The sequence below is a fragment of the Apodemus sylvaticus genome, chromosome 22 (assembly GCF_947179515.1).
Source record: "Apodemus sylvaticus chromosome 22, mApoSyl1.1, whole genome shotgun sequence".
In the NCBI taxonomy this organism is placed as follows: domain Eukaryota; kingdom Metazoa; phylum Chordata; class Mammalia; order Rodentia; family Muridae; genus Apodemus; species Apodemus sylvaticus.
Genome location: NC_067493.1, coordinates 18,618,185 through 18,630,477, shown reverse-complemented (window position 1 = coordinate 18,630,477; position 12,293 = coordinate 18,618,185). Strand labels below are relative to the sequence as shown.

At 45.9% G+C, this 12,293-nt stretch overlaps 1 protein-coding gene, 1 non-coding gene and 1 pseudogene across 2 annotated transcripts in view; 1 reads left to right on the top strand and 2 right to left on the bottom strand.

The window, feature by feature from the left end:
* Insr (insulin receptor) overlaps positions 1 to 12,293 on the top strand; it is a 900,533-nt gene that overhangs the window by 448,808 nt on the left and 439,432 nt on the right. The window lies entirely within an intron of this gene.
* On the bottom strand, positions 5,816 to 5,889 carry Trnat-agu (transfer RNA threonine (anticodon AGU)). Its single transcript has one exon. It is a non-coding gene; the product is annotated as a tRNA-Thr (tRNA).
* On the bottom strand, positions 8,005 to 8,127 carry LOC127673430 (uncharacterized; annotated as a pseudogene).

Genomic DNA, 12,293 nt, shown 5'->3' with positions numbered 1-12,293 from the left:
ATAATTTAAGGCTGTAGGTCACCACAGCATGAGGAACTGCACTGAAGGGTCACAGCATTAGGAAGGCTGAGAGCCACTGTCCTAGGGACTCTCACCAAGGCTGCTAGTGTGTTCCCAACACGTGTTAACCTTCTCTCCACTCTGCCCTTCTCCATAGTTCTATTGGCTCAGCTTGCCTTCCCGCCCACCAGTGTACAGCCCAACCAAGGCAAGTCAGGATCTTTGTTTAGTGGTTATAGTCAGTCCGGTGCCCCCAGGACGCTGGCTATTGTATAGAAGGCATGGAATGACTGAACTGCATGGAATGTACTACTCAGTGAAACCAGGCTTTCATGGGCTCTTGTAGTCATGAGATCCTGGCCCTGGCCTGCTGGACTTCAGCATGGTGTCTAAGGACGCTCTGTCAGAGTTAGACATGGTGTTGGTAGCACATGGCATACGGCAGCAGCCCTTCTCCCTGAGAGTTCTTCTGTCCTTCAAGTAACATGTCTTGGCGCAGAAGACAACACCAATAAACACTACAGTGTGAAGTGTGTGTGTCTTTTGTTTTGTTTTGTTTTGTTTTGTTTTGTTTTGCGAGACAGGGTTTCTCTGTGTAGCCCTGGCTGTCCTGGAACTCACTCTATAGATCAAGCTGGCCTCGAACTCAGAGATCTGCCTGCCTCTGCCTCCCGGAGTGCTGGGATTAAAGGCGTGTGCCACCACTGCTGGGAAATGTATGTGTCTTAAACTCCTTTGTAACTCATTCAAACACACAAGCCAGATGGAATGAAAAAAGCCCCCCAAGGAACAGACCTCCTGTGTAGACTTAGATTTTTCAAAACGTACTTTAATAAGGGTTCTTAAACACTTCAACCTCTCTTCTAACCCAAAGGTAGGAGAGAAAGATGCTTAATAGGACAAGGGGATGTGGACCTGTTAGAAGTAGTTCTTTAGGATGATTCCAATCATTACTGTCAGGATATCAGCAGACAAGTCCAAAGCACCAAATATGAGTCGGTAGCAGCAGCTCGACCCAGAAGAAAGTGAGAGGCTCCTCTGAACTAACGCAAGTCTGAGGACGTGGCAAGAAGCAGCCGGACTATCACGAGAAGTCCTTTGGCTCATTTTTCTCTATGAAGTCACAACAAGCGAAGGTCAATGAAGACCAGCAAAGCATCACAAGGCAAACAAATGCAAGAGCATCCTCTCATTGTCTGTGGGGTTATACTTACATTCTTTCTAAACATCACATGCCCTCTCAAGAATCTGCTCCATCAAAGCATCATATGCCCCCTCACATGTCTGCTTCAGCAAAACATCCTTTCAGATGTCTGCTTCAGCAAAACATCCTCTCAAGACAGCTTCCCGAAAAAGATCACGAGACACAACTGAGCTTCTAAAGAAACCAGAAATTTCCACTTCACTCCTGCCTTCCCAGAGACCATGAGTTGCTTTGGAACAAGGTGAATGGTAGAAGTCACAGTGGGGCAGCCCATATGTGGCCAGCATCATCTGCTTCTGGCTCCTGGGACAGTGATGGTGGAAAAAGAGAAAGAAGCACTAATATCTGTGATGGCAGACCTTCCAGATTCTCCACAGATGCTGACAGTGTGGTCATTAGTTAACAGGGCAGTGTTCCACTCTGCCAGACCCAGTGTGGTGGTTTGAGGAAGTGTAACCATAAGCTCATGGAGATGTATGCTTGGTCCCTGGCTGATGGACTGTTTGGAAGGAGTAGGAAGTGTGGTCTTGTTGGATCGAATGTGTCACTGGAGGAGGTATGTCACTAGAGGTGGGCTTTGAGGCTTCAAAAGCTCAACATCAGGTCAATCTCTCTGTCTCTACCTCTCTGTCTCTCTGTGACCCTCTCTGTCTCTGTCCATCTCCCAGTCTCTGTCTCTGTTTCCACGGACTTGCCGAGTCTCAGAGTCTCTATGTCTCTGTCTAAATATCTCTGTCTCTCTGTCTCTCTCTGTCTCTCTCTTTCTCTCTCCCCCACTCCCTTTCTGCCTGCTGCCTGTTGATCAGGATGTAACCCTCTCAACTACTACCTAGTACCACAATTGCCTGTGTGCTTCTATACCCCCTTCCATGATAAAGGACTAACCCTCTGAAACTGGAAGCAAGCCTCTAGTTATGAGCCTTCTTTCCTCAGAGTTGCCTTATGAAAGGGGAAATCATTTGGAATGTAAACAAAGAATATAGAAAATAAAAATATTTTAAAAAAAAAAGAAATACAAAAAAAAGGCCACTACTTTGAAGAATATCACATAAGAGTAAATTAGAACATAACAAATATATGTGTATATAATTAGAGTTGAATTTCAATATATAATTTTTTAAATAAATGACATAATAATATTATCATATTACATGAGAGATATATCCCAAAAGGGTTACAATTTAAGTAAGAACTGTGTGAACTGAAGAAAACAGGCTGGGTCCGAGATAGCGTCAGAAAACTGGTCCTATCAGTTTATGTCTTAACAGATGGACTGAACTGTGCAAGGAGAGAATGGAAAAAAAAAAAAAAAGAGTTGCCTTGTCAATGTTGACTCTTCACAGCAATAGAACACTGACCAAGACACCCAGATTCATTAGAATTTCAGTCATCTGCCTCGATAGCCACGAAAAATGCCTTCTCTATTCTCCCTAGGCTGGATCAGATTAAATGATGTCTTCAGCTCAGTTTTGGCCCTCACACATCTGCATTCCAACTCGTTAAAAGTGCTACTTATGAGCTCATCATCTCCTATTAAAATTAAATGGCATAAAATTTGAATTAGCTCAATTGAATTCCCAGCCTTCCCTGACGTATTTATCCATTTCTCAAAGGAGCCCTGAGAGAGGACGTCTCCGTCTCATTAGAGAGGGCCCAGTCTGCATTCAGGTTCTCACCCACAACTATAAAGTGACCATGCGCACGAAGAAAGCAATAACCCCAGGCTCTGGCCCCCTGTCCATGAACCAAGAAAAAGACACATAGATGGCAACAGCTTGACCAGATGCAATTTGGGAAGAAATTAAAGGGTGCGGGACTGAGATCTGCTGATGAAGTGTCTGCCATACGGGCATGATGTCCTAAGCTCACTGCTTGCCCACAGGATGGGATGCTAAGATGCTATTTCTGAGGACAGCACACACTTTGGTTATAGGATGCAGACAACCACATTCCCACAGGAAACTTCCTCCCTCGTGGATGTATTTATTGTGGTAGAAGGTTTGCAGGAAGGCTATGTCACAGTCTGGGGTGAGTTCCACAGGGCTTTCTGTTTGGGTAGTAAGTGGAACCAACATCTGTGAGGGCCTAGAGAGGCACAACTGGCCAAGGGAGGAGGCCAGCTGAGGGCTAGTGGTAGCAAAGACTCATATATATATATATATATATATATATGTGTGTGTGTGTGTGTGTGTGTGTGTGTGTGTGTGTGTGTGTGTGCGTGTGTGTATATATATGATTTATTTATTTATTATATGTAAGAACACTAAAGCTGTCTTTAGACACACCAGAAGAGGGCATCAGATCTCATTATGGTAATTGTGAGCCACCATGTGGTTGCCAGGATTTGAACTCAGGACCTCTGGAAGAGCAGTCAGTGCTCTTAACCACTGAGCCATCTCTCCAGCCCCCGGTAGCAAAGACTCTTAACATCCCCTGACAAGTTCTGTAGTGGCTGGGGAGCACCCTCAGTTGAGGTGACAAGGCCTTGGTGCACCATTTCCTACCCACCAACTTTTGGATGTGCGCCTCCTACACCATCCCTGGAGAAGGCACCCAGAGAGGGATACAGGAAATAGAAGCGACTGGTGGCCAACAGCTGGAACAGCTGGAACAGCTAGAACAGCTGGAAGGATACATCAGGCCCCAGAGGGCATATGCTGCCTGCTCGGGAAGGTGAGCTCTCAAGAAGGCCGATGGGGTACCCTGTCCACTCAAATGTCCCCACCTGGGACAGTGAATGCTTTGTAGCCACGCAGCCGAATACAGTTTAGATTGCAATTAAGGCTATCATGTCAGAACTGAGGCAGTTAGGGCTGAGAGATGAGCTGTCACTGAGATACTGCCACCTTTCAAGGAAAGATAACATAAGAAAGAACAAAAAAAACTAAAGATACACATATACATTAATTTATTTTTTTTTTTGAGACAGGAGCCCTGGCTGGCCTGAACTTACTTTGTAGACCAGGCTGGCCTCAAACCCTGTCTCTGCCTCCCAAGTGCTGGGATTAAAGGTATGTGCTACCAGCACTGCCGTGTGTGTGTGTGTGTGTGTGTGTGTGTGTGTGTGTGTGTGTGTGTATGTGTGATGTATTTAAAATTTAAATTTTAACACATGAAACATTGTACATCTATGTAGTGTTCCATATGATCTTTCAATATGTAAAGTACTAAAATATTTTACATTTCTATGTTGGAACATTAGAAATCTCTTTTGAAACATGCTATAAATATATATTGTATGTAAATATAAAATACAAATATTTTACACACACATAAGTTTTTAAGACAAGGTCTTACTCTGTAGCTCTAGCTAGCCTAAAACTTACTATGTAGACCAGCAGGCTGGCCTCGAACTCAAACAGATGTACCTCTCTGTGCCTCCTGAGTACTGATTCAAGATGTAGCCCGTGTACATAACCACACCCTGCTAAAGATGCATATTTTTGAATTTTTTAAATAATCATTATTTATCGTATGTGTATGAGCACTTGCCTGCACGAATGTTCATGTTCTACTTGCATGCCTGGTGCCTACAGAGGCCAGATCCCTGCAACTGGAATTACAGTTGGTTGTGAGGCATCGTGTGACTGCAGAATATGGTCCTCTTCAAGAGCAGTGCATGCCTTTCATAGCTGAGCCATCTCTCCAGCCCCTGAGGATGTATGTGTTTCCAGAGACAGTATTTGGATAGTTTTTGTTATTCTCAAAAGATTTTGTGTAAGGGATTACATTGTCTTAGGACAGTGGTTCTCAGACCCTGGTGTTTGGGATGCAGCTAAGGCTGAGAACCACCATAGTCAAAGTTAACAGGCTTCTGGCAGCTCACCTTGAGACAGCAGAGAGGCACCTAGCAAATGATCTCCCGCATTGCAAGTCACCAGAGCTTGGTTCTCTCCTCACTCCCACCCCCCCCACTCCCCACCCCCACCCATCCTCCTACCCTACCCCACCCCACCCATCCCCCACCCCCCCACCTCCCACCCCCGCACTGTGGACGCAGACTCTGCAATAAACGTCATCCACAGGGCTGAGAAGCCAGGGCACGCAGTCTGCAGAGATAAATTTGGTCATCATGAAACTTAGCAATTTGGCAACAGCTGTGAGCAAAGTTCATTTGACATGGTGTCTGCTTTTATTCATCAACAGGGCAGTGGAGAAGGCATCCAGATGAAACCAGTTGCATCCGATTCCATGAAAGAGTCTCTGCCCCAGTTTCTCAAAGCTGAGACTCAGTATCTTCCCCTTTTCAAAGCTCTCACCATTTCGAGTTCACATGGTTCACACAAGAAAACGAACAGCACCAGGATGGACTCGAGAGTCCCTTAGCTGAGGTAACGGATTCCGTTTGTATTCCTCAACATGGGTTTCTCAGCTTGGGTCAAGTGTTGATGCCCCGTTCTATTATTAGCACTTAAAACACTTCTGAAAATTAAAAGTCAAAAAAGTCATCCTTTCTTTTTTTTTTTTTTTTTTTTTTTTTTTTGGTTTTTTGGTTTTTTGGTTTTTGTGTAGCCCCTGGCTGTCCTGGAACTCACTCTGTAGACCAGGCCAACCTCGAACTCAGAAATCAGGCACCATAGAAATCAGGCACCGCTAAATCCCACATAAATCAGGCACCGCTGGGATTCGAACCCAGGATCTCCTGTTTACTAGACAGGCGCTTTAACCAGCTAAGCCACGGTGCCAACCATCCTTTCTACATAAGAAACGTGTTGGGTTCTGGTTTTTGTTTGTTTGTATTGAATCGTGGTAAAATATCCGTGACACAAACTTACCCACTGTTACTATTTTGCACCTGCGCGTGCTTGTGGGGGCGGGTGCGCATGTATATGTGCGCATGTGTGGAGGTCAGAGGTCAACCTTAGGTGCATTTCATCAGACACGGCGCAGTAAGCGCTTTACCAGCTGAGTCGTCTCCTTAGTCAGCCCTGCCGATTCATGACATCACACTAAGCGATTCATGCTGTTGAGCAGCTGTGGCCACCATCCGCCTCCCAAGTCCGTCTCACTTCCCTAACAACACCTGTGCACTCATTTACCATGACTCTCTTTCCTCAACCCCCGGCCTGCTTCTGCTCTAGGAATTTGACCATTATAACTTCCTCATGTAAAGGTATGTTCCCCACGTGCATTTCTGATGCGTGTGTAATGTCCAAGAAGGTCAGAAGAGAACATTGATCCCCTGGAACTGGATGGTTGTGAGCCACCGGGTGGGTGCTGGGAACTGAACCCAGGCCCTCGGGCAAGAGCAGCCAGTGCTCTAACCACTGAACCATCTCTCCAGCCTCACGTCTACCGTCTTAACTGTTACAAAGTCTGCATTCCGGTTGTGTTGAAGACACTCTCGTTGTCTCGCCGTCCTCACCACCTCTCACCTCTAGAATTCTTGTCATCTTCCCAGAGCTGAGAATTTGCACAGAATAAACACCAGCGCCTAATTCTCACTTTCTTCTCTGGCCCCCACTAACCTCCATCCTTCCTTCTGCCCCTGCGACTGTGACTCGTCTGGCTACCTTACGTAAGTAGAGTCTGACAGTAGCATCCATCCCTCTACGACTGACTTATTTCACGTAGCACAGAGTCCTCGCAGCTCACACACAGTATGACACGTGCCAGAGTCTCCTCTTGCACAACAGAATAATATTCATTCAGTTGTCTATGCCCCGTTGTGCCTCTCGGTTCTGGTGTTCCTCGGTGGCCACTGGGCTTCCAGTGCACTTTAGCTGTTACCAACACTACCGCTGTGGATATAGATGTGTAAGTGAGAACCACGGTTTTCAGGTGAGGTCCACGAGACACGATGCAGTGGCCACAGCAGCCACAACGTATAAACTGCTCTCAGATCCACGTTTGAAACATCTATTATATTCTGCTGGAGACTGCTTTTTTCTTAACGACTTTATTTCCTGGCACAATCAACTGTATGTAACACCATGCTATTTTGGAAAGTCATCTGCAACTCGAAAGCATTTCTCAGAGCATTCTTGAGAGGTTCGTTGCCTAGGAACCGTTTGATAATCCTCATTGATTCAGCGGATGAAGGAAGCATGCGGGAGTAGCCCATTGCTTAAAACATCCATTTTAGTGCTAGTTCACGAAACTCAAGAGGCCCTTATTTTTCTCATAGATTGCTCAAATTGGAGAGTCCACAGAGTTGTGTAAGACACTAATATACTTAAGAAATTGAAAACATGAATTTGAACCAATTTTGCCTGAGTGTTCTCTTTGCACAGAGGGGATTGTGTCTTTGTGATCTGAAGAGAATAGTTATTCTGACAGTTATACTAGAGATTTTTTTAAACTTTGTTTTTTTTTTCTTACTTACTTATAAAAGAAGGAGTTTTTTATTTTATGTATATGAATACACTGTGGATGTCTTCAAACACACCAGAAGAGGGTGTCAGGTCACATTGTAGATGGTTGTGAGCCACCATGTGGTTGTTGGGAATTGAACTCAGGACCTCTGGAAGAGCAGTCAGTGCTCTTAACCGCTTAGCCATCTCTCCAGCTCCTATACTAGAGATGTTTAAGGATAATATTTGAGTAAGAATTAGGACATAGCTCTGATATTAGAGCCATCAATGCCTCTCTGGACAAGCCATTGTCCACACCAGGTGAGGTTTTTTGTTGTTGTTGTTTTTGGTTTCTTTCCGGTGCTGTTTATGCCTTGGGGTCACCCACGCTCCTGTGAGCAGCCTCTGACCCGTGCTCCATATGCGAGCCCAGTGAAGTTGGACCTTGGTGGAATTATCCTTTGGTTGTCATGTGCACACGGCATCAGGTGAACGCTTGTTCACACCTCTCCGGGGAAAGGCTCACAGGACACAGAATAGCCTGGCGATTCTGGGGAAAGTTATTTCAATTAGCAATAATCAAGCCTCAGATAAGCCTCATTGGCTGTGATACTACCACTGCACAAAGCTAACCTGGAGATTCTGAAGGGACCCTTGTTAGCAACACAGTTGGAGGGCCTTCAAAGGGACACTACCAGTACTACCACCAAGAGGTGTTTCTGGAAGGAAGTCCCAACTCTTTAAAGTCATGAACAGGTATTTAGTACCTGCCTGGAACTTTAAATAACATGAGCAAAGGAAGAAAGATGCACACAGAGGTGGGGAAAGAGACACTGACACTGCCACTGGACAGGTTAAGAAGGGAGCAGAACCAGCCCATCCCCCCTGAGCTACGATCCCAGTGTCTAAGACCTGCCTGGCAAGGTAATTGCCTTCTTTCTGATGCAGTGGCAAATTAGGATCTTAATTTGCTGCACTTGTGACTATTCATACCCCCTTGCTACAGAAAAGGCAGTGAGTTTAATTATGGATACTGTCTTAGACTGTCCCCAAGGAGAAGGCTAAGTAAAACGCACCTGTACCGCGTCGCCTTCTTAAGAACCTGCACATTCTCTGAAATCTGAAACACAACTGTCCTTAAGCTTGCATGGGAGATTGTAGCTCTGTTCACTTCAGAGGCTGAGAAAAAAAAAAATCAGCACTGAGGGTGCCTACAGATGGAGGGAGCCCGATGGCTTCTGTGTTGCCCCCCATGGTCCTTTCTTTGGAAGTGACCTGGTAATACTTAACTATGGGTGTGTATTTGCTCTCCAAATGGACAGGGACACAGGGCATGGGCCATTAGAAGGAAAGAAAGTCAGGCTTTAAATGGCTAAGAAAGACAGTTAAACAAAATAGAACAGTTTGCTGGCTCACGATGTTGGAGGTCTCCATCCACAACTGCCTGTCTTCACTGTTCCCTGGGCCACTGTAAGGCAGAATATTTTGGTAGCAGAGCGTGGAGACACGGTGCCATAACAAACTGTGATCAGAAAGAGAGAAAGGGGTGAGGATAAAGAGGGGGGAGGGTTGGGAACAAGGTAGATTTGCCTAGAATACATCCCCCAATGACCCACTGTATATGAGGTAGAGATCCTGCCCACTGCTCCGCACCACCTCTCGGTAATACTGTTGTATTATGAATCCCTCAGAGGAGTAACCCATTGATGGATTCAGAGCTGCCATTACCCAGCGACTACGGCATCACCCCTAGACACTGCTGCCTTGGGACCCAAGCCTTCAACACATGAACCTTTGTGGGTGACACTTCCTATCCAGATGATGGAAAGACATTCTTTTCCTCCCCCACACTGTTTGTAACAATTCCTGCCAGACTCACTAAGTTCTGGGATGTCTGTTTTGTTTATTGTTATAGCCTAGATTTTCAACATTTTAGGCAACAAATAGCCCAACTGGAGTTTATTAAATGGGATGGGCTATACATGACTTAGAAAGATCCAAATACAGAAATATCATTATAAGATTTTAATAATAAGATTTTAATCAATGATTGCTTGTACACATGGAATTATTTGTCTGTGATTTAAAAAAAAAAAAAACTGTTTTAGCATCCTGTGTAGCTACCTGTTTCATGAGTCTGAATGTGACAGCTTCAAAGTTTCGTAATAGCTGTTAAGGTTGGGAAATGTCTGTGGTGTTGTGTGCCTTCTCTGGTGGTGACACAAACATCTTTCATCCTTGAAAGGACGTGGGGAAAGACACGTCCTTGAAAGGACAAAATAAGTTATTTTACCCATGCCTACCTTGGTGAACAGTGATTTTATTGGGGTTACTAACCAGAGTGTGGGTGCAGGGTTACTTTCATAACTGTAAGTAGCTAGGTACAGAGCTGCACACCTTTAGTCCCAGCACTCCAGAGGCAGAAGCAGGCAGATCTCTGTGAGTTCAAGGCCAGCCTGGCCTACACAGCGAGTTCCAGGACAGCCAGGGTTATGTAGAGACCCAGTCTTAAAAAATAAAAAAATAAATAAAAATAAATAAAAATTTAAAAAGCTCACAGGTTCCTAAGTGGCTTGGGGACAGCTGTGTCCCTGGAGGCCCCTGCACACCTTGCAGGCAGCTCAGCCAATGAGAGTCTCCTCTTCCCAGCAAGTGCTACTGTTTACATGGCCCACCTTGGAGAGGGGCCTTATCTTAAGTCATGGTTCTATTGCTGTGAAAAGGTACCGTGACCAAGACAACTCTTAGAAAGGAAAGCATTTAACTGTGGCTTGCTTATAGTTCATTACCATCCTGGTGGTGGTGGGGTGCATGGCAGCGCACAGCTAGACGTGGTGTTGGAGAAACAGCTGAGAGTTCTACATGCAGAGCTGCAGGCAGCAGAAAGAGAGCAACACTGGGCCTGGCTTGGGCTTTTGAAACCTCCAAGCCTGCCTCCAGTGACACACTTCCTCCAACAAGGTCACCCCTCCCAATCCTTCTCAAGTAGTGCCACGCCCTAATGACTAACCATTCAAATGGCCTATGGGAGCCCTTCTTACTCAACCTACCATAGGGCTTATGGCTCTTGTGAATTTTAGGAACTTCCTGACACTCCTAAGCTTTCTTTTCTCCTGAACCTTGTGAGTTTCCTTTACTTCCTCTATCTATACAGCCTCCTCCTTCCTGGAGAAAACATTTCAATTCAGAGGAAGCTATTCCACCCACGGCCTCCACTGGTCGTTTCCTCACGTGGCTTCACTGTGGGTTTGCCCGTTCTTGGGCGGATGCTCTACATAGCCAGCCTGACCTATTACTTCAAGCTTTCATCTCCAGCCCCTTTCCTGTCTCAGCTCTTGAGCTGATTTGGGTCACAGATGCAATGGCTGGGTCACGACAAAATTACAGCTTTGGAAGTTTCCAGCTCTGCCTCTATTTAGCTCATTTAATCTGGCCTCCATTTCGGTCCATTTTTTTGACCCAGAAATCAGTCTTTACCGGTGATTCTTTGAAAGAGATGCAGTATGGCTTCTTCCATGGGAGGAGCCCATGGACCCCAGGCGAGAGGTCAGAACCTACAGTCTTACAGTGTGAGCATTTAGTACAACACTGAGAGTCGCCAGCCTTCTCTGCTGACTTCCGGCTCATTCATAGACCAGTTGCACCAGGCCGTGCAGCCTCCTGCACTAACGCTTTCCTGAGACATATACTTTCTCCTCATCTGGGTCAACTCAGCTTATTCCTGTGTTCAGTTCAGAACATCTTTCTGGAAACCTCCTTGGGCTCTGTAAGCCTAGACAAGTCTCTGCCCCTCTGATCTCCCAGCATCCTTCAGGTGTTAATGTCGGGAGCTAAACTACAGGGGCAGCGTCAGCTCCAGACGCATGCTCAGGACCTCAAAAAACAGCTGAGGTAGAAAAAAATGTCACCTTTCAATGCCAAGGAGCTGACGATCCGAATCTGGGCTTTGTTTCCACATCGATTCCATGTAGTATACAATTTGTAAAAGCATTGACTTTGTTGTTGTTGGAAATTAGGGAGTGCGTCTGTCACAGGCACCTAGACAAAGCATCACCAGGGTTTAGGAACTCGACAGCCTGGCAATTCTGTTCGTTCGACCTCTGAGGAGAGTTGAGATAATTTTCAGTGGCACCTGTAAAGCATCTAGGGAAGTCAGATTTTAAAAATCCGCTCCTTCAGCCTCTAGCGCGCTACTGGATAAAGCACGCGTGCCTGCTCTCCAGAACCCAGCTTCCGGTTCATGCTCTCCAGACCCGGGTTCTGTTTCATACAAGGTTCTGTTTTGCTTTGGGGCATGATGTGTCTGGGCCTCAGGTGTCTAATCTCATCCCTTGTCAGAGGACAGGTCCAGAGCATGAGGCTGTGTGCAGAGATGGAGAGGTTCTAGGTAACTAAGATCCAGAACACCCGCCGTCAGTCTCCAGGTAATTGCATGAATAAAGTAATGACACAGAATAATATAATGACTCAGCACTACCCAGCTTCAGCCTTCAGCCTGGACCTTCTCCGCCAGTGACTTCTCCTCCATTACCGGCCTACAAACTCCCCTCCTTTCTCCTTGCCAGTGTGAATTCCCCATGCTGGGTTCTTCCCCAATCTGGCTAACTCCTTATCCTTAAAGACCTCTACCTTGGACTCCAAATGACCTCTTTTGTGGAGATTTCCCTAACACGGTGCCTGGCTAAGCAGAGCAGCCCTTCTGTGCCCCACCTCCACCTCATGCAACGCACAAGCCCCTGTTAAAAGAGAAAAAGGACAACAGAAACAGTTAGGCAGAAGTCGATTGACTTAATTAA